The sequence below is a fragment of the Mastomys coucha genome, unplaced genomic scaffold, assembly GCF_008632895.1.
Source record: "Mastomys coucha isolate ucsf_1 unplaced genomic scaffold, UCSF_Mcou_1 pScaffold23, whole genome shotgun sequence".
In the NCBI taxonomy this organism is placed as follows: Eukaryota; Metazoa; Chordata; class Mammalia; order Rodentia; family Muridae; genus Mastomys; species Mastomys coucha.
Window position 1 is genome coordinate 85,503,279 of NW_022196906.1, and position 21,501 is coordinate 85,524,779.

The window sequence follows — 21,501 nt, forward strand, 5'->3', positions numbered from 1 at the left end:
AGAGAAGCAGGGAACTTTGCTGTGAGATTGTCGCTCCTGGAAATGTCAGAATGACTACACGATAAACTCTCATCAACATGACTTTAAAATGGTGACACCATAGGAGATGCTAATACGGAACAGGGAAAGCTCACCTCACAGGATTCAACCCTAGATGAAGAACCACAGACAACTAAGGAGAAATTGTTTTGTGCAGGAAAGAGTCCTCCCCATTTGGTTATCCAATACCAAATTGTTTTGTCAAATGCTTTCTCAGCATCTAATAAAACAATCATGTTTTTTTCTTTGACTTTGTTATATGGTAAATTACGTTGATGGATTTTTGAATATTGAACCATCCCTGCATCCCTGGGATGAAGTCTACTTGATCATGTTGGATGATCGTTTTGATGTGTTCTTGGATTTGATTTGCAAGAATTCTATTGAGTATCTTTGCATCAATATTCATAAGGTAAATTGATGTGAAGTTTTCTTTCTTTGTTAGATCTTTGTGTGGTTTAGGTATAAGAGTAATTGTGGGTTCATAGAACGAATTGGGTAGAGTACCTTTCATTTCTATTTTGTGGAATAGTTTGAGGAGTATTGGTATTAGGTCTTCTTTGAAGCTCTGATAAAACTCTGCATTAAACCCATCTGGACCTGGGCTTTTTTTTGGTTGGGAGACTATTAATGACTGTTTCTATTTCCTTAGCAGATATGAGACTGTTTAGATCGTTGATCTGATCTTGATTTAACTTTGGTACCTGGTATCTGTCTAGAAAATTGTCCATTTTATCCAGGTTTTCCAGTTTTGTTGAGTATAGGCTTTTGTAGTAGGTTCTCATTATTTTCTGGATTTCCTCAGTGTCTGTTATGTCTCCCTTTTCATTTCTGATCTTGTTAATTAGGATAATGTCTCTGTGCCTTCCAGTCACTTGGGCTAAGGTTTTATCTATTTTGTTGATTTTCTGAAAGAACCAACTCCTGGTTTGGTTGATTCTTTGTATAGTTCTTTTGGTTTCTATTTGTTTGATTTCAGCCCCGAGTTTAATTATTTCCTGCCTTCGACTTCTTTTGTGTGAATTTGCTTCTTTTCGTTCTATTGCTTTTAGATGTGCTGTCAAATTGCTGGTGTATGTGCTCTCCAGTTTCTTTTTGTAGGCACTTAAAGCTATGAGTTTTCCTCTTAGGACTGCTTTCATTGTGTCCCATAAGTTTGGTTATGTTGTGGCTTCATTTTCATTAAACCCTAGAAAGTCTTTAATTTCTTTATTTCTTCCTTGAACAAGTTATCATTGAGTAGAATGTTGTTGAGCTTCCATGTATGTGTGGGAATTCTATTTGTTTATGTTGTTATTGAGGAGCAGTCTTAGTCCATGGTGATCTGATAGGATACATGGAATTATTTCAATCTTCTTGTATCTATTGAGGCCTGATCTGTGACCAATTATATGGTCAATTTTGGGGAAGGTACCATGAAGTGCTGAGGAGAAGGTAAATACTTTTGTTTTAGGATAAAAAGTTCTATAGATATCTGTTAAATCCATCTGTTTTATAACTTCTGTTAGTCTCACTGTGTCCTTGTTTAGTTCCTGTTTCCATGGTCTGTCCATTGCAGAGAGTGGGGTGTTGATGTCTCCCACTACTATTGTGTGCAGTGCAATGTGTGCTTTGAGCTTTAGTAAAGTTTCTTGTATGAATGTAGATGCCCTGGCATTTGGAGCATAGAAGTTCAGAATTGAAAATTCTTCTTGGTAGATCATACCTTTGATGAATATGAAGTGTCCCTCCTTATCTTTTTTGATCACTTTAGAGTGAAAGTTGATTTTATTCGATATTAGAATGGCTACTCCAGCTTTTTTCTTGGTACCATTGGCTTGGAGAATTGTTTTCCAGCCTTTTATTCTGAGATAGTGTCTGTCTTTGTCACTCAGGTGGGTTTCCAGTATGCAACAAAATGTTGGGTCCTGCTTATATACCCAGTCTGATAGTCTATGTCTTTTTATTGGGGAATTGAGTCCATTGATATTAATAGAAATTAAAGAAAGGTAATTGTTGCTTCCTGTTATTTTTGTTGTTAGAGTTTGAATTCTGTTCATATGGCTATCTTCTTTTAATTTTGTTTTAAAATTACTTTTTTTCTTTTTCTAGGATGTAGTTTCCCTCCTTGTGTTGAAGTTTTCCATTTATTACCCTTTGAAGGGCTGGATTTGTGGAAATACATTGTGTAAATTTGGTTTTGTCATGGAATATTTTGGTTTCTCTAACTATGGTAATTGAGAGTTTTGCTGGGTATATAACCTGGGCTGGCATTTGTGTTCTCTTAAGGTCTAAATGACATCAACCCAGGATCTTCTTGCTTTCATAGTCTCTGGCCAGAAGTCTGATAGGTCTACCCTTATATGTTACTTGTTCGTTTTCCTTCACTGCTTTTAATATGCTTTCTTTGTTTTGTGCATTTGGTGTTTGGACTATTATGAGGCAGGAGGAATTTTTTTCTGGTCCAGTCTATTTGGAGTTCTATATGCTTCTTGTATGTTCATGGGCATCTCTTTGTTTAGGTTAGGGAAGTTTTCTTCTATAATTTTGTTGAAGATATTTACTGGCCCTTTAAGTTGGAGGTCTTTACTCTCTTCTATGCCTATTATCCTTAGGTTTGGTCTACCCATTTTGTCCTGGATTTCGTGGGTGTTTTGGGTTAGGAACTTTTTGCATTTTGTGTTTTCTTTGACTGTTGTGTCAATGTTTTCTATTTTATTTCTGCCCCTGAGATTCTCTCTTCTATCTCTTGTATTCTGTTGGTGATGCTTGCATCTATGGTTCCTGACTTCTTTCCTAAGATTTCTATCTCCAGAGTTATCTCTCTTTGTGATTTCTTAACTGTTTCTACTTCCATTTTTAGGTCCTGGATGGTTTTGTTCCTTCACCTGTTTGGTTGTGCTTTCCTGTAATTCTTTAAGGGATTTTTGTGTTTCCTCTTTAAGGGCTTGAACCTGTTTACCTGTGTTCTCCTATATTTCTTTAAGGGAGTTATTCATGCTCTTCTTAAATTCCTCTATCACCATCATGAAATATGATTTTAGATCCAAATATTTCTCTTCTGGTGTTTTGGGATATCCAGGACTTGCTGTAGTAGGAGTACTAGGTTCGGATGAAGCCAAGTAGTCTTGGTTTCTGTTGGTAAGATTCTTGCATTTGCCTTTTGCCATCTGTTGATCTTTGGTGTTAGATGTTCTTGCTGTCTCTGGCTGGAGCTTGTTCCTCCTGTTGGTCTGTAAGTCTGTTTCATCACTTCTGGGAGATCAGCTCTCCTCTGGTAAGACCTGTGTGCAGTGGGCTGTGGATCAGTCATTCCTCCTGAGTCCTGGGGTCAGAACAAACCCTGGAGACAGGCTCTCCAGGAGCGGAGAAGGGGCAGAGAGGGCTGTGGATCTGCAGTACCTCCTAGGTGAAGAGGGAGGCAGAAAGCATCCTGTGCTGGCTGCCCTGCCATTTCTGAGGCCTGTGCCTCCCAGCTGGTCCTGCCTTAGAAGGTCACCAGAGAGAAAATGGTGATCTCACCTGAGTCTCTGGGTTGGAGCCATCCCTGAAGGCAAGCTCTCCGCTTGCAGGGAAGGGGCAGAGAGGGCTGTGGATCTTTAGTACCTCCTGAGTGCCTGGATTGGAGAACTCCCCTAAGGCAAGCTCTGTAAATATATTTTGAAAAATGGTAAAACTTTGAATGTCTTGGACAGGCTATTCTCCTATTATTTCAAAGTGAGTTTTTTTTTTTACTTAAATGAGGATTTCCATTTTTCTGATGTGTCCGTAGACTGCCTCCTCTCTGATTACTATGCTCTTCATTTTAATAGTCAGCAGCAGACTGCTTATCAGCCTTTAATAAAATGTAGTTAACATCAAGTCTAGCTTGGCACATCCACCCAAAATTTGTTAACAACTTTATACTAAGTGTACAACACATTCACTAAAATCGTTGTGTTCTTTCCTAGTTATCATTCAAATAGAACACTTTCTACTGATTGCTTACTATGTAGACACTGCCCTCTGCTCGTCTCTTGATCTGGTAATTTCTAAAAGAGACTGACACATGTGGAAGCAAGGATGTAGCACCTCTTAACAGAGATAAATCAATGATACATAAATCATGATATTTAAGACCACTCCAGTGCATGTTTGCTGATATTGAATGTGTCCAAGTCCACTCACGCAGGCCCCTGGTGGTGAGGATCATGGGCAGAGATTGGGGGTAAGGCTGGGGAGTGAATTTTTTTTATTTGAATAGTCTTATTTGTTGTCTATTGGGGGGCATATTTGCCAGTTTATTTCATTTAAGGGTTTTAGAACAGTATCAGTTTCTTGGTAATGGTAATGTAGAGAAAATTTCTCAGCCTTGTAATAAGGCAAAAGATGATTACCATCTTATGTTAATTATTTAAATATCAGATTAGTGAGAGTTGCTTCAAAATTTGGTGGTTACTTGAATTCCCTCTTAATCTTTTATAAGCCAATATTCTGATTTTATATTTAGGACAGGGGCTAAGACTACAAATTTCCATTTTCAGGTGATGTTGGTACTTGTGAACAGTGAGCATAGACTACATGTTGAACAGTGTGGCATTGTTGCAAAACCCTAAAACACTACGTAAAAGACATTGTCGATGTCTTTGGCTATAACTATCAGCTTCTTTGTACCCAAGCATCAGCTGCAAGTGTTTCGAAACCGCATCTCAGCAATCACTCAGATATAATGAAAATATTGATGGTAAGATGTAACCATTAGTTATTTTTTGGTTTTGCTTGTTTATTTTTTTGCTTCAAATGTACTCTAAGAGAATTTGATTTTCTTTACACAACTGATTGAGGTCATCTTATAATTCTGTAAAGGTAATTAGATGAGATAGTTGCGTTTGGTGTCTTACCAATTTTATGCCTATTTTTGGCACTTTTTACTTCAGTTTCTTTGTTTCCCACTGACCGAGAACTTTCAGTTTCCCAAATTTTCTTTGAAACTGCCTTTGGCATCTTCTTAGTTCCCTCATTAATAGGTGAAACAGACCTTGGACTCACAAAACTTGGATGGTTTCTATATTAATTAATTAATTGGTGAAGTTTCTGCTAGAAGTCACACTTTCTTTTTCAGTAGCTGTGAATTGTTTTTGAAGGTTGGCCCAAGATGCATTATAATTAAGTGTGTACAGTATTTTGAAGTCTGTCTATACTCCTATCATTTTTACTTCAGTCCTCATCAAATCGCAAATTGATGTGTTGCTCAGTAATTGTGGAACCATTTGGTCTTAAAAGTTCATTTTGGCAGATCAGATTTATACAGTGAGCCATGCTAGATCAGTCTTGTTTGGATGATAGCTCTTTCTTTTATTAACAAGAGAAATGCTGTGGCGTAAGCTTCATCTGGGCTGGACTCGAAGCTGCTTTACTACAATGGGGATAAATTGGCTGTATGCCACTGACACCTCCACCAGCCTTTCCCTGTGACTGATGGCTCCCATTTGCAAGATGTCAGGCTGAGGTCTGAGGAACTTCCTTTAGCAGGGTAAATTGGCCCACTTGGCTTCATCAGCATAGTCATCTCAGCAGAGGCACAGGTCTGCCATTCTATCAGTTGATTGGGTTCGCTGAAAGTTGTGATTCTAAAATTGTTCTGCTTCGCAGCTAAAGAGCATTGCATTAGAAGCGTGGGAGGTGAATGTCTTCAAAATGTAAGATTTTTAAAAAATTTCTAAAATGATTTTTGTATGTTAAAGCACATTTGACTCCATAAACACATTCAGACTTTGACAAGTTCATTTCTTTGAGCCTTCTCTTTAATATGATCCTTTAGTTTTATTTTTCAAAGTTCTACTTATTACTTAATTTTCATGTGTGTGTATGTATGTATGTGTTTATGTATGTATGTGTTTATGTATGTATGTGGGTGTGTGTTTGCATGACACATATGTGGATGCCAGAGTACAACTTGTGGGAGTTGGTTCCCTCCTTCCACCATTTGAGTTTTAGGAATGGAGTTCAAGGTTTCAGGCTTGAGGGCAAATGCCTTAACCTGCTGAGCAGTTTCACTCGCCCTAATATTATCTTTCTATAGGAAGTATGTTTTACTTATAGAGCTATTTTTCTTATGAAATGTATACAGTGCTTAGTAAATGTATAAATAATGAGGGTGGCTGAGAACTAATTCTACCTAACATATACACTTGACATATTGGTCTAGAATATGGTTACACAGCCCCTTTCTTTTGTTGTCATAAGTACATACCCCTGCCACAGAATATTTTTCCTGACTCTGTGTTCTTCTGAGAGGTTACCAATTTATTCTGAAGATGTAATTCTTGAAATATTTTCTGGATAAGTATAGATCGCTGGGAAAAATACTTTACTTGGAACTGTTTTATTTGGTTTGTTCTTTGAGTGTTATCTGTAATGACTGGACTAAATGGATGTATAGGGCAATGAGAATTAACTGCAAGTCATTTGAAGCCCAGTGTGCTGAGCAAGGTAACAGAATATATGTGATACAAAATAGTAAACATGCTCTTCTCAAGTGGCTTAGAAATTGCTCTGCACAGCCTTTCCTAACATAGTTTGTACATGCTTAAAGATAATGGAATTTTAAGTAAAGTATGCTATGATGAATACTAAGAAACCTATTCTTGTAAAATAACTTTAATAGAAGTGTTTTTATTTTAGTCTTCTCTTTAATTTTTTTAAGAAATTTTGCTTTTCTCTCATACATCACCTCCCAATTATAATTTCTCCTCTCTTCAACCCTCTCAGTCCCTCTCCTTAAATCCCTCCTCCCTCAGATCCAGTCTTACTCCATTTCCCTTCAGAAATGAGCATTAAATTTATTTTCCACACAATTTGTTTTGATAAAACAAGCAAAAATTCCAATACAAAACAAAATGAAGAGTATCCCTACACACTGTGGAGTCTGTGTTGTGTTGATAGCTTGGGTCCTATCCTGGAAAATGGTTGATATACCCAGTGACACTACACTGAAGAAAACTGATTTCTTTCTTCTTCCTTCCTTCCTTCCTTCCTTCCTTTCTTTCTTTCTTTCTTTCCCCCCTCTCTTTCCCCCTCTCTCTTTCTTTCTATCTTTCTTTCTTTGGTGTCTATTCTAAATAGTTTCTTGCTTAGGGGTGGTTCTTTGTTTCTGCTTTTTCTTCTCAGAGCTGGCATTTTGTTGGGTTTGAATTTTTTTGTTTGGTACCTTGAATACATCTCCAATTATGTTAGGAAACAAAGGAATTAGGATATTGTTAGAATAACCAGAGTTTTTTGACTAGTAGTGCTATGGGAACCTGTAATGAAGAAATAAAAGGATCATGTAATGGAAAGGGGGAAAGAAATAATGTAGAAATGATAAAGTTAAATAAAAATATTTTTGTAACATTAAAAACAAAACAAAACAAAATGCAGCAGTCATTTTATTCTTAAGTTTGTCCTTTATAAAACCTCAAGAAAGAAGTCCTTAAGGGAGAGGTATGGCGAAGGTAAGAGGGAAAGGGCACAAGGAACAAGCGTGCTCATCTGGGACTTCAGGCAGATACTAGGTCAAGGCCAGCACAGTAAAGCCTTGCATACTGGCTGTACAAAGCTCACCTTAGTGTCCTGAGAGTGTTTCAGCCCTGAGACTGTTATTTAATAGGCAGATTCTGGCCTAGGCTTCAAAGGACTTCTAGACTTCCGCCAGGCCAGGGAGATGACACAAAGTATGTGGCATGCTGAAAGGTTTGTTCTGATTTCAGGGAGAGGTGCTTGCTCCATCAGCCACTGATTCTTCCCCAGACATGTCAGGAATAGGAGAGTCCTCCATAGGGTAAATATTTTCCTCCATGAGGGCCTACAGCAGGTGCTATGTAAGAGAACCAAAGGGAACTGCCTAGGCTGGTCCTCAAACTTCTTCAGCAAGACATCTACATTTCTGTGTTTAGTTCAGTCAGCTGTCCTATGAGGCCTTCTTCTTGTCAGTCCCATCCTTCTGCTCCTCTACCAGATCCTCTTGGGTCCAGTGCTGAGAACAATTTTTCCCTAGACGAAGAATCTTACAATGTTTTTCTTCACCTTTAGGGAGCTTCAGGAGCTCCTCTAGTGTTCATATCTCCTCACTGGTGATGTCAGCACAATGCGGCTCCGCAGAAGCCCTGAACCTGGTGGGAGCATCATTCTTGGGGATTTGAGACATATCGATTGAGTCATCAGTAAATTCATATTCCTGAATCTTGGTCTGAACATTTTTGGATTTGGGTCATCCTGGGCCAGGGGCTGGCCCATGTCCTGCTTTCGCTTCCAGGTTCTGCTTCTTGTTTGAAGGGAGCACCAAGCTCATGGTCTCTACCTAGCTTCAGGAATCATCAGTCACCTTTCTTATCTTACTTATCAATAAGTATCTGGGTTTCAGCTTCCAGGACACACAGTTGACTCCTTGCAGAGGATAACAGGGTCTCAAACTCCAGATGCAGTGTCCAACTCCTCAGTACTAATGCCATCAGACTTTGAGCAGGCCATGAACTGGGAACAGACCTTCAAGTGGTCCACAGATATGAAGTTAAGAAACCGCAATGGGCAGTCCTTCAGCTTATTCATGGCTCAGGAAATGGCACCCTCCCTTGAATGTTCTGAGGATTAAGAAGTGATGCTTGTCAAGTGCCCAGTTCAGTGATTGGTACAGAAGTGGCAATTAAAAATATTTTAGCACCAGTCAACTTCTCTTCCTTGATCTTCCTGGATGAAATGAATATTGTCCTTTATTATAAACATAGATGTCTTATGAAGCCAACTACTGACAAGAGACCAGTTGCTTGTGTCTTTAGTTTAAGCCTGTAGAACCAAACTGATTTTTATGAAGAATATCATAGTACTCAAATAAGGAGCTACTTCTTAATGAGTTATGGGATCCAAACTCCATTCCTCATGCTTATTCCTCAAAACAATTTAGCATTGAACCACCTTCCCAGGTTGATTTCTATTCTTGTAAATTTGTAATGATTTGTTTTATCAACTAGAATATATATATATATATATATGTATATATATATATATATATATATATATATGTGAAAGTTTCATGTAATGTGTCATAGGTTACTTTAGGATTAGATAATCTCTATAAAAATACCATAATATTCAGTAGACTGATGGAGGTGTGTTTGTGTGTATATGTGCGTGTGTGCGCGTGTGTGTGTGTGTGTGTGAGAGAGAGAGAGAGAGAGAGAGAGACAGATAGACAGAGAGACAGAGAGAGACAGAGAGACAAAGACAGAGAGAAGAAAGGATGTGTTTGTGACAGTGTCTCTCTGTAGCTCAGTCTATCCTGTGAGTCACAAGGTAGCTGAGGTGGACCCTAACTTTCAGCAATCCTCCTGCCTTAGCCTTACAAATGTTATAAGATTATAGGTATGAGCAAGTAAAATCAAATGTATTTTTATTGGGTCTTTTGTTTTCAAGATCTACATAGTTTGACAAACTATGTTGAATGCTCCAACTCCAATAAAGGAAGATCTATTTTTTACACAATTGTATCACTTTTGCTTCAGAAAATAATTTGATGCACTATTATTAGGTACATATGTTAAATATTTAAAAATTCTTAGAGAACTGAGCCCTTAATTATTATTTAACCTTCTGTGTTAGCCCTGATAACTTTTTTTCTTTGGTGTTTGCTGTGTGAAACTCAACAATATTCATTTATTTCTATTACAGATACCATGATAGAATTTAGTCTGAATATTTTCTTTAATGTGTAGGTGTCATTATATATACAACGTAGATCCAGCTTAGCAGACATCATGTAGTTGGTCCTTGTTTGCCTATCTTAAAAGTGACTGTCATTTACCAGGATCCCTGATTTTGTTTTTAAAGATATATTTGCATACACACATAGGTGAGTGTTTTGTCTGCATATATTTCTGTGCACCATGTGTGTGCTTGGTGCACACAGAGCCAGAACAGGCTACTGAATCTCCTGAGATTGGATTTATAAATATTTGTCAGCTACTATGCACGTTCTGAGAATCAAACTCAGTTCCTGTAAAAGAGTACCCAGTGTTCTTAACCATTAAGCTAGCTCTCTAGCCTCCTTATTTTGTTGTTCATGTTCTAGTTCTCCACACTGGATTTCCAGAAGCCCACAGTTCATGCTCTCTTATTCTAGAATTTTCCCCTTGAATAGTTTATATGCATTGTTCTATGCTCTGAAATTCATTCATTTTGCTAATTTTGGCTACAGAAGTTGGAGCCATGTCGTTCTTTCTCCTATGAATCTAGTAGAGTTGTTTGTTTGGGTTTTTTTTTGTCAGTTTAGCTTTCACTTAATATTAGAGTGGAGTTAAAACTTATATTATTTTTATATTTGTTTCGATCATAGAATTAAATATCTACTGTCCAAGTTGCTCATTCTCAGTAGATATGGTTGCATTACAGGAAATTTTAGGTAGTTTTAGCCTAGCCACTCAATTATTCAATTAAAAGAGACAAAATTTGAAAGATGACTATTTTTACATATCCCCACATATAATATACTTTTGAACTAATCACTTGAGGTGTTCTAGCATTCTCAAGAAGAGTTGAACATCTTGATGAAAAGTAAAATTACAGAGGTTTCTCTCAATATTTAGCTAAATAGATCAGCTTAGAATAATAGCATCTTCCCCAAAGGACAAAGTACCTCAAAAAAATAATGAGACTCGAGTTCTTGTGGTTACTAATACATTTATTTCAAACTTATCATTTTGCTATATTACACATAGTAGCTTACTACGTAATAGACAATTGACAATGTGAGCTTACTCTAGTGTACCTTTTTCCTCACTTGGTCATTGTGGTCTTTAGTTGCAGCAATGAACTAAGCAGGACACAGTGAGAACTAGGGATGGCTGACTTTCTCTAGAGGAGGTAAAGGAGAAAGGTAAAAAACATTTGCTCAGAATCTGACTTTACTACTTCCTCCTGCCTCCCACCTGCATGTGATCCTGGGATCTACAGAGAAGTTTAACCGATGGCAGGACTCGATGACAAAGCTTCTATGAGATCGCTGGAGGTGGGTGGGAATTTTCAGTAATGTAGCTGTTTCTGAGTCACTGATACACAGGCAACTTACCAGTTATCCATGCTCCTGTAAGCTCATTGGTTCATCACAGTAGACTTGGGTGGTACTGTTTCTATAGTGTACCATCACTGCCCTTTTCTTCCTTGAACAGACTCTTTTCCCACAGCATCCCAGGAATAGTTAGACAACACATATAAACAAAAAATTCATAGATCAAAAGGAAGAGATCTCAGAAGTATCAGTGATGTGATGTGACAATAGTCTAGGTAAGAATATGTCAGGACCTCCTGCTGGCAGTACTACTGCTTCTTTCCTTTATATACTGAGTGTATCGCTCTTCAAAATAGCAGCTTTCAGAGTGATTGCCATCCTCAATGCTTCTTATTGCCTCCTTCTATCTGGACACTTCTGCGTCATTTTGAACTTTGATTTGTGTCTTGCTTTTATTTCTTGTACATGTACTTAAAAGTTTAAGTTTTCTGGATGCTTGTGAATAAAAATATTTATTTCCTATTGTACTTCAATTTTACTTATAGAATGGTCACTTAAAAGAATTATTTCTAGACTGTATATATCTTAATTTCCAAGGAAATAAAAAGTTTAGTATATGATCAGGGTTTATTTTTGATGAAAATTTGCACCTTTGATACTAATATATTAATCAGAACATTGTCACACTTTCAGAATTCTTTAGAAAGTACTTGACCACTCAGCATTGGTGGCAATATGATTCAATAATGAAAGCATGACTACACATCACAGGATACTATTTATTCACATGGCTAAATATTAATTAAAAGTGTAGACAAATTTAGTAGTGATTTGGTACTCTTTGATTTTGTACTTCACAAATTTATTCTAGACCATTTTTAATAATCCAATATTTACCTTTATATGCCATCAAGTACTAGTCTGATTCTATCCCTCTCTATTTTTCTATCCCACCTTGCGGGCACACACACACACACACACACACACACACACACACACACACACCTTGAAACACTGGGTATGATGAAGAACAAAATTAGATAATATGAAGAATTCTTACTAGGTTATTTTTAGGGACACTACTTGAAGGTCTCTTTAAGGGGCTCTAAGATAAACTATTGACAAATGGGATCTCATGAAATTGAAAAGTTTCTGTAAGGAAAGGACACTGGCAATAGGACAAAACTGCAAACTACATACTGGGAAAAGATATTTACCAATCCTACATCCTATAGAGGGACAATATCCAAAATATACACAGAACTAAAGAAGTTACACTCCTAAGAACCAAACAACCCTATTAAAAATGAGGTATAGAGCTAAACAAAGAATTCTCAACTGGGGAATATCAAATGGCTGAGAAGCATCTAAAGAAAAGTGAATGGGTGTGGGTAGGTGGAGGAAGTTGGGAGGTAGAGGGGAACCTGATCTGGTATTGGGTGAGGGAAAAGGACTGAAGCCCTGAGGGCCAGCAGAAAGAACGGAAACAGGCAACCTCAGGAGATAAGAGGTTGGGAGACCCTTCAGAATGCATAAAGAGACCTGGGAGGTGAGAGGCTGTTAGGACTCAAAGGGAGAGACCTTAGATGAAATGTCAGACAGTAGTGAGAGGGAACTTATAGAGCCCACCTCCAGCAGGAAGACAGGGCATCAAATGAGGGAGAGGGGGGCCATCCCACAATCACAACGCTGACCCATAATTGTTCCTGTCTGAAAGAACTACAGGGATGGAAATGGAGAGGAGCCTGAGGAAAAGAAGGTCCATCAACAGGCCCAAGTGGGATCCAGCTCAAGGGGACGTCCTAAAGCATGACACTATTAGTGAGGCTATGGAGCACTCCCAAAAAGGAACCTATCATGACCACACTTCGGAAGACCCAACAAGCAGCTAAAAGAATCAGATGTAGATATTTGCATCCAACCAAAGGACAGAAGCAGCTGACCCTGTTGTTGGTTTAGGGAAGGCTGAAAGAAGCTGAGGAGAAGGGCGACCATATATGAGGACCAGCAGTCTCAATTAATCTGGAGCACCCCCCCCCGAGAACTCTCAAACACTGGACCACCAAACAGGCAGCATACACCAGCTGATATGAGGCTTCCAACACATATACAGTAGAGGACTCTCAGGACTGTGTTCATTCAGAGATTATGTACTTCATTCTCAAGAGATTGGAGGTCCCAGGGAGTTTAGAGGTCATGTGGTGTAGGGGTGGTTACATCCACTTGGAGACGGGGGGTGGGGTGGGGGGGTGGGGTGAGGAGGAGGGGGATGGGGAGAAGGTATGGGATGTGGAACAGTTGGAGGGTGGATGGGGCAGGATGGATAAAATATGGAGTGTAAATAAACAAGTTAATTAACTTTTAAAAAATAAATTATGAAATACAAAAAAGCAACTTCCTAAAGAAAAAAAGAAAGAAAGAAAAAAAGAAATGTTCAATATCCTTAGTCATCAGGGAAATGCAAATCAAAACAACCCTGAGATTCCACCTCACACCAATCAGAATGACTAAGATAATAACCTCAGGTAACAGCAGATGCTGGTGAGGATATGGAGAAAGAGGAACACTCCTCCATTGCTGGTGGGATTGCATGCTGGTAAAACATCTGCAGATCAGTCTGGAGGTTCCTCAGAAAATTGGACATAGTACTACCTGAGGACCCAGCTATACCACTCCTGGGCATATACTCAAAAGATGTTCCAACATACAACAAGGGTACATACTCCACTATGTTCATAGAAGCCTTATTCATAATAACCAGAAGTTGGAAACAACCCAGATGTCTCTCAACAGAGGAATGGATACACAAAATGTGGCATATTTACACAATAGAGTACTATGCAGTTGTTAAAAGCAATGATTTCATGAAATTGTCAGGTAAAATAATGGAACTAGAAAATATCATTCTGAGTGTGGTATCCCAGTCACAAAAGAACACACATGGTATATACCCACTGATAAGTGGATATTATCCCCAAAGCTCGGAATACCCATGATACAACTCAAAGACTATATGAAGCTCAAGAAGAAGGAAGAACAACATGTGGATGCTTTAGTCCTACTTAGAAGGGGGGACAAAATAAGATAGAGGGAGGGTGTGACCTGGGAGGGAAAGAGGAGGGGGAGATCAGGTGTGGGAGGAGATGAGGGAGAAGTACAGAGGGTTAGGAAATTGAACTGAGGTGTGTAGCAGTGGGGGATGGGGAACTGGGGGTAACCACTAGAAACTCCCAGGGAAGCAAGAGGCTCCCAGGACCCAATGGGGATGACATTAGCCAAAATACCCCACAAAGTGGAGGTAGAAGATACAGATCATATCCAGTAGACAGGCATGGTCCCCAGTTGAGGGATAGAGCCATCTACCCATCTCAAAAATTTTAACCCAGAATTGTTCCTGTCTAAAGGAAATGCAAGGGACAAAGAGTGGAGCAGAGACTGAAGGAAAGTCCATCAGATACTGCTCCATGTAGGGATCCATCCCATCTGTAGACACCAAACCCAGACACTATTGTTGATGCCAAAAAGTGCTTGCTGTCATAAGCCTGACATAGCTATCTCCTGAGATGCTCTGCCAGAGCCTGACCTATACAGATGTAGCTGGTTGTAGCCAACCATTGGACTGAGCAAGGGGACCCCAATGGAAGGGGGAAGGAATGAAGGAGCTGAAGCAGATTGCTACCCCATAGGAAGAACAACAATATCAACTAACTGACCCTCCTTGTCCCCTGCCCCCGAGCTCCCAGGGACTAAACCATCAACCAAAGAGTACACATGGTGAAACTAATGGCTCCAGCTACTTATGTAGCAGAGGATGGCCTTATCTGGCATCAATGGAAGGGGAGTCCCTTGGTTCTGTGGAGGTTCCATGTCCCAACATAGGGGGATGATAAGGTGGTGACAGAGGAGTGGGTGGGGGAGCATGCTCATAGAAGTATGGGGGAGGGGCAAGGGATAGGGGGTTTGTGGAGGAGAAACCAGGAAGGGGAACAATTTTTGATATGTAAATAAATAAAATTAATAAAAATAAACAAACAATGAAAGAATCTTGTTACTGTTAATTTTTGACGAACCATTTCTTTCTGTAACTGAATGTCCTCACAGTATAAGAGTTGTGGATATAGCACCATTTTTTGTCTATCCATTATTCTTTCTGTTAAGTGTGATAGCTTTGGCAGTCAACTTTAATAGGGATGTATTAATTTCAAACAGTAGCTTGCATATAATGACAGCAGTGAAGAGTATTCCCAGAGAATGCTCCTAAATTAATTTGTCAGTTTGACCCAGTAACGAAAACGCATACTAAAACACTGATGTGAATTGAAAATAAAATCAATGCACTTGACAGATTTAATAGTTTAAGTGATTTCAAATTAACCACATACCACTGACCGCAAGTGAGAAATGTGAGCTTTCTCCTATAATGAAACATACTCTGGGGGCTCATTATACAGAGAAGAATAAATAAATGCATAGTAAATAAATCGGCACTAGGGAAGAGAGAGTGGCAACTACTTAATGATTCGTACATGCATACATAAAGATATCACAAGCAATTCAGACACCATTTTTGTCTTTTCAGTTTTGTAGTGCCATAAATAAAAACTGCTGATCAGTAAATGAAAAATATGATATCTATTAAAGATACTAATATTGACAAGGATATATCAGCTTTTTGAAGAAAGTAATGAGTAACACAAGCTCTCTTTCATAAAATATCTAAAACACACTACATCTCTTTTTGTTTTCCATTTATTCAAAAATTCAAGTAGTAATTACTTTTGAATCATTATTTTTTAAACTTTCATTACATATGAAATGGATGAAACATTCATTTCACTAGATAACTTATATTACATATGTATAGATATAAATATATCATTATTTTAGCTTATTGAATGTTATGATTTGAGCATCATATTTGATACTAATATATCATTATTTTTCTATGAAAATATACATTTTATGTTGCCTTTTCTATAAGTAAGGACAATATGAATATAGTACCCAGATCTTTTCATTTTCTAGGCAGAGTGCATGGAATACAAATATATATTGAGAGAATACAAGTGACTTAATATATTTGTTACAAAAATAGTTAGATTTTTTTTACCCTGACCAGAGTGGAACCCATATGGTATTTCTTAATTCCCATAACTTATGAAGAAGTTTTCACATGATAATTAGAGTAATTGATGTCCTGCATCTGAAAGAAGAGAATATTTTCAATTGCTTGCAGCAAGGAACCTACTTAAGTGGTACCAATTCTGATTTCAGGTATAGCACCTGTATAGACCAAGAGTACTACCATCTATATCATAAATCTGAAGAAAGTCTCAGGAAAGCTGTTGTTGTCCTGCCTTTGTTGCCACTGGAAACCCCATCAGTACTATACACTCCAGGAGTACCAGCCAGTAGGCTAGGTTGAAGTTTGTCATTGCATAGTAACTACTTCAGTCTTTGTCTGCCTCATGCTTGGAACCTTCACCAACCAGATCCAGAAATGTCATGATGTGATGACTGACCCAGGGCTAAGTGACAACCTTTTGCAGAGGCATATTAATTTTCACATTGTTTTAACAAAATACCTCACAGAAACAACTTCAGGGGGAAGAATTTGTTTCAGTTCAGAGTTTTACAGGGTCCATGTGTCACTTGACGCCATGTGTCTGAGACCTTGTTAGAATATTATTGGCAGTAGATGTGTGTGGGAGGTACATCAAGACAGACAGGAAGCAAAGAGAAAAAGGATCATGAGCCAAGGACAAGATGCCCTTATGACACCTACCTCACCACAGCCCTGTTGGCTCCAGCTCGGCTCAACTTCCTAAAATTTCCTCCCACTTCTCAAAACAACACCAACACTTGAGAACAAGTTAATAATACATGACTTTATAACTGGACTGTGAAGAGCGTCAAGCAATATTAATGTGTAGTTAGAGGAAGAAGCAGCCATTGTGGAAATTTTCAGCTGACTAAGAATGGGGACTAAGGGAATGCAAACTCTCAGACCTAATATTGTCATATTAGAGTAAGTGATATCAAATGACATACAAATGATTGAGAAGCCATTGCTCTATTGTTCAATAATCTTGGTAAAGTGGTTTATGATATATAATACATTCAATAAACAGGGGAGAAAGAAATGACTATAAAGAAAACTTTCAAAAAAAGCCTGTTGTGAGGGGAAAGAAAGACATGGCAGGTGGCTAGGATTAAATTTGGATCAAGGATATTGTAATAGAGATTTTGATTAGTGAAGTGCACACATGATTAGATAACAACAGGAAGATATCAGTAGAGAGTCAGATTGAAGTTAGAGAGTCCATACAAAGTTATGGTTATTTTGAGAGGTGGGGGGATTTTGAGTTAGAGACAGTAAAACATGACATTTTACTTGTTTGTGGTCTTGGTGAAATAATGATACAAACAATGCCAGTTTAGTAATTTTTATCTGTAATGTTCAAATAGTGATACTCCTAAATTAAGTTGAAGCTTAATCTGAAGATAGACATATTCTAACATTATATGATTTTAGAAGGAGAACCATCATAATCATGTATAAAAGTAAAATGTATTTTTTCTTAACCACCAAGTACTTTAAACTAAGTAATCAATGAAGAAATAATTCTTGTATTGACTTTGAGAAGCTGGAGCAATCATTGGATATTTGAAGTCATGTGATTACACTATCAATGAATGAACAGACATATCTTCTCTTTCAAGGGGTGGTAGGACTTGGGGTAATAGAGATTTTATTTGCAACTATCAAAAGTTGCGTGATACAAGTGTGTGATGACCTTCAATAAAGATGGGAATGTGTGCTCTATAGCTAATTCTGGGAGATAGTGTGATTGGGAAAAGGCTTAAGTAAAGATTCATAGAGAAGACAGGAAAACATACATGGTTTAGGGATAGTTAAGATGTCAGCCAGTATCAACATAAGACAGCTATATTCAAGCCTTATTTGGAGTGTGGCTCGTAACATTATATATATGAATAGAAATATAGAAATATATATATATCTTCCTAGCAACAGGGACATGGTCATATTTGGAATGTATTTAAAGTGGCAACAATTTGACTATGTTTCTAATTTTTATTTGTTCCATAGAAGGTTGAGGTAGGTGGTAGGTGTAGATAATTTAACAGTTTAGTTTTTAATTTTTTTTTACCATGTTAGTTAATTTAACTCACTTTAGAAATTTCGAGTTAAGGATATCACGATATGAGTTTTTCCATGTAGAAACTAAGGCACAAAGTCTATGTTATATTGTCAAAGATTAGAACTAAGAACTATGTAATATTTGAGTTTAGGAATACTTTATACAAAGTTTATGTGCTAAACCAACTTAGCTACATTAGTTTTAGTTACTCATCTTTTATATTGGGATTTGATGGTTGATTTTGTTGACAGCAATCATATGAATAACATGAGTAGTTAGGATAAATGCTTGTGACTTTAACGAAGTAAATGGAAGCAGAAAAACTCCATTGTCTGAAACAATTTTAAAAGTAGGTAACATGTATAGAACAATCCTGTGCTGCAATTCCAAGTTGTATGTGGGGCTGAAACACAGTACAGGGAAAATGGAAGCATGCCCAAGGCTTTGATTTTTCTCAGTATAAGAGAATAAAAGTTGAATTTAGGGCTTAAAAGACCATGAATTCCATAAGATTAGGAAAAGCTATTTAGAAAAGGTACACACTATTTTCGTTAAAGATTTCATGTATGTATTCAAGTAAATTTCACAGCCAATCTAACCAATGATATCAACAGACAACCAGCTCCTCAACTAGTGGTGGGCCTGTGAGCTCCTCCCCAGTGCATGCTGGGATTTTTTTTTTTTTTTTGGAGGGGAGAGGGGAGGAGACTTGGGGTCTGATCAGATTTTTTCTTTTTTCTTTTTTTTTTTTTTAGAATTTTTCTGTTTTTTCTGTTTTTAAAACATTTTATTAGATATTTTCTTTATTTACATTTCAAATGTTATCCCCTTTCCTGGTTTCTCCTTCAAAAACCCCTTATTACTCCCCCTCCCCTTGCTCATCAACCCACCCATAGGGACAAGGGCCTCTCCTCCCATTGATGACCAACAAGGCCATCCTCTGCTACATATGCAGCTGGAGCCATGGCTCCCTCCAAGTGTATTATTTGGTTGGTGGTTTAATCCCTGGGAGCTCTGGGGGTACTGGTTGGTTGATATCATTGTTCCTCCTATGGGGCTGCAAACCCCTTTGGCTCCTTGGGTCCTTTCTCTAACCCCTCCATGGAGGACCCCATGCTCAGTCCAATGGTTGGCTGAGAGGATCCACCTCTGTATTTGTCAACCAATGCCTGACAAATACAGAGGTGGATGCTCTCAGCCATGCTGGGATCTTAACCAGCTTTGTCCTGTGAAGAGTTTAAGTAACCATAGATGCTATGAGTTCATGTGTAGGACATACATATCATATCCAAATGATAAAAATTCACAGTTCTACTCCCAAGCCTCTGGTTCTTACATTCTTTCCAAGTCCTCTTTCCTGATGACCCCTAAGCATTGAGAGGCAGTTATATAGATAATCCATCTCAGCACCAAACTTGGGAGAGCAATATGTACTCTTAACTATTAGGTGATATCTCCAAATGTTTGCTTCACAGTTTTTTAAATTTTAAATTTATTTTTATTCATTTTATATCATGCTCACTGCCCCATCCCAATCACCATCCCTGTAGCCTTCTACTATTCCTTTCTTTTCTGAGTAGGTACCCCCCCCCCCAGGTACCACTCCACCCTGGCACTTCAAGTCTTTCCAAGGCTAGGCAATTTCTCTCCCATTAAGTCCAGACAAGGCAACCCAGCTAGTAGACTATATCCCACGTATAAGCAACAGCTTTTGGGATAACCCCTGTTCGAGTTGTTCAGGACCCACATGAAGATCAAGTTGTATATCTGTTACATATGAGCAGGGAGGCCTACATCCAGCCCATGAATGTTCTTTGGTTGGTGGCTCAGACCCTGAGATCCTCAAGAGTCCAGGCTAGCTGATTCTTTTGGTCTTCCTGTGAAGTTTCTATCCTCTTTGGGGCCGGCACTCCTTCCTCCAATTCTTCCATAAGAGTCCCCAAGCTTCACCCACTGTTTGGCTGTGAGTATCTGTATCTAAGTCAGCTTTTAGGTGGAGCCTCTCAGAGGATAATATGTTCCTGTCTGCAAGAACAATACTTTTTAAATAAATAAACTATAAAAACATGTTTAAATGGTTGTGGGTCACTTTATTCCAGGGACCAGAGTTCAATGGCCTCTTAGACAAATCAATAGATCTTTTCTTTCCTTGTTTTAGCCCACCTCAGTATTCTGGAATTTCATGGAACAAGTAAGAAGGCCCAGATCTTCCTCTTAGGTCCACCAACATTACTGCTGAACCTTCTTCCAAGTACAGTCTGGCTTTCAGGACTGTCTTTGCCAGGCCTTTCTATAGTTCTTTGGAATTTTGCTTTAGAATCTCAGCCCACAAATCATCCTGCACCAAGTAAGCGAGCCCGTTTCTCCTATTTATGAATGACAACTCCCTGAAGAGGAAACCTGACAGAGTAAAATCACATCCTAATCCTATGAAGAAGGCATGCTACTCTCCTGAACAGTGTAAATACTTCGATTGAAAGAATAAATCTTTGGTTAGTGGTTGAGTCCCTGGGAGCTCTGAGGGTACTAGTTAGTTCATATTGTTGTTCATCCTAAGGGGCAGCAAACCCTTCAGCTCCTTGGGTCCTTTCTCTACCTCCTTCATTGGTGACCCTGTACTCAGTCCAATGGATGGCTGTGAGCATCTACTTCTGTATTAATGGGGTAGTGTTAGAGCCTCTCAGGAGACAGCTATATCAGGCTCCTTTAATCCAGCACTTGGTGGCATCCACAATAGTATCTAGAGTACACATGGTGGAACTAATAGCTCTAGCAGCATATGTATAGCAGAGGATGGCCATGTTGGTCATCAATGGGAGGAGAGGCCGTTGGTCCTGTGAAGGTTCTATGCCCCAGTGTAGGGGAATGCCAGGGCCAGTAAGCAGGATAGGGTGGGGTGGTGAGCAGGAAGAGGAGGGAAGGAACAAGGGTTTGTTTTAGTTTTAGTATTTTATTTTATTTTATTTTATTTTATTTTATTTTATTTTATTCTATTTTGGGTGGGGTAGGGGAACCCAGGAAAGGAGATATTGTAAATAAAGAAAATATCTAATTAAAAAAAAAAGAGTGGGAGAGGGACTGTTGTGGGTGGTGCCATCCCTGGGCTGGTAGTACTGGATTCTATAATAAAGGAAGCTGAGCAAGCCAGGGGAAGAAATCCAGTAAGCAGCCCCTCTCCATGGCTTTTGCATCAGTTCCTGTCTCCGTGTTCCTACTCTGTGTGAATTTCAGTACTGATTTCCTTTGGTTATAAACAGCAATGTGCAAGTATAAGCTGAATAAATCCTTTCCTCCTCCTCAAAA

The 21,501-nt window shown here is 38.5% G+C and overlaps 1 long non-coding RNA gene and 1 pseudogene across 1 annotated transcript in view; one reads left to right on the top strand and one right to left on the bottom strand.

The window, feature by feature from the left end:
• LOC116072440 overlaps positions 1 to 5,092 on the top strand; it is a 34,534-nt gene extending 29,442 nt beyond the window's left edge. The window contains exon 4 of the long non-coding RNA XR_004111450.1: positions 4,542 to 5,092. This is a non-coding gene — a long non-coding RNA (uncharacterized LOC116072440). The remainder of the gene's footprint in view (positions 1 to 4,541) is intronic.
• A 2,583-nt stretch (positions 5,093 to 7,675) lies between these two features.
• On the bottom strand, positions 7,676 to 8,583 carry LOC116073679 (annotated as a pseudogene).
• Positions 8,584 to 21,501: the final 12,918 nt, after the last annotated feature.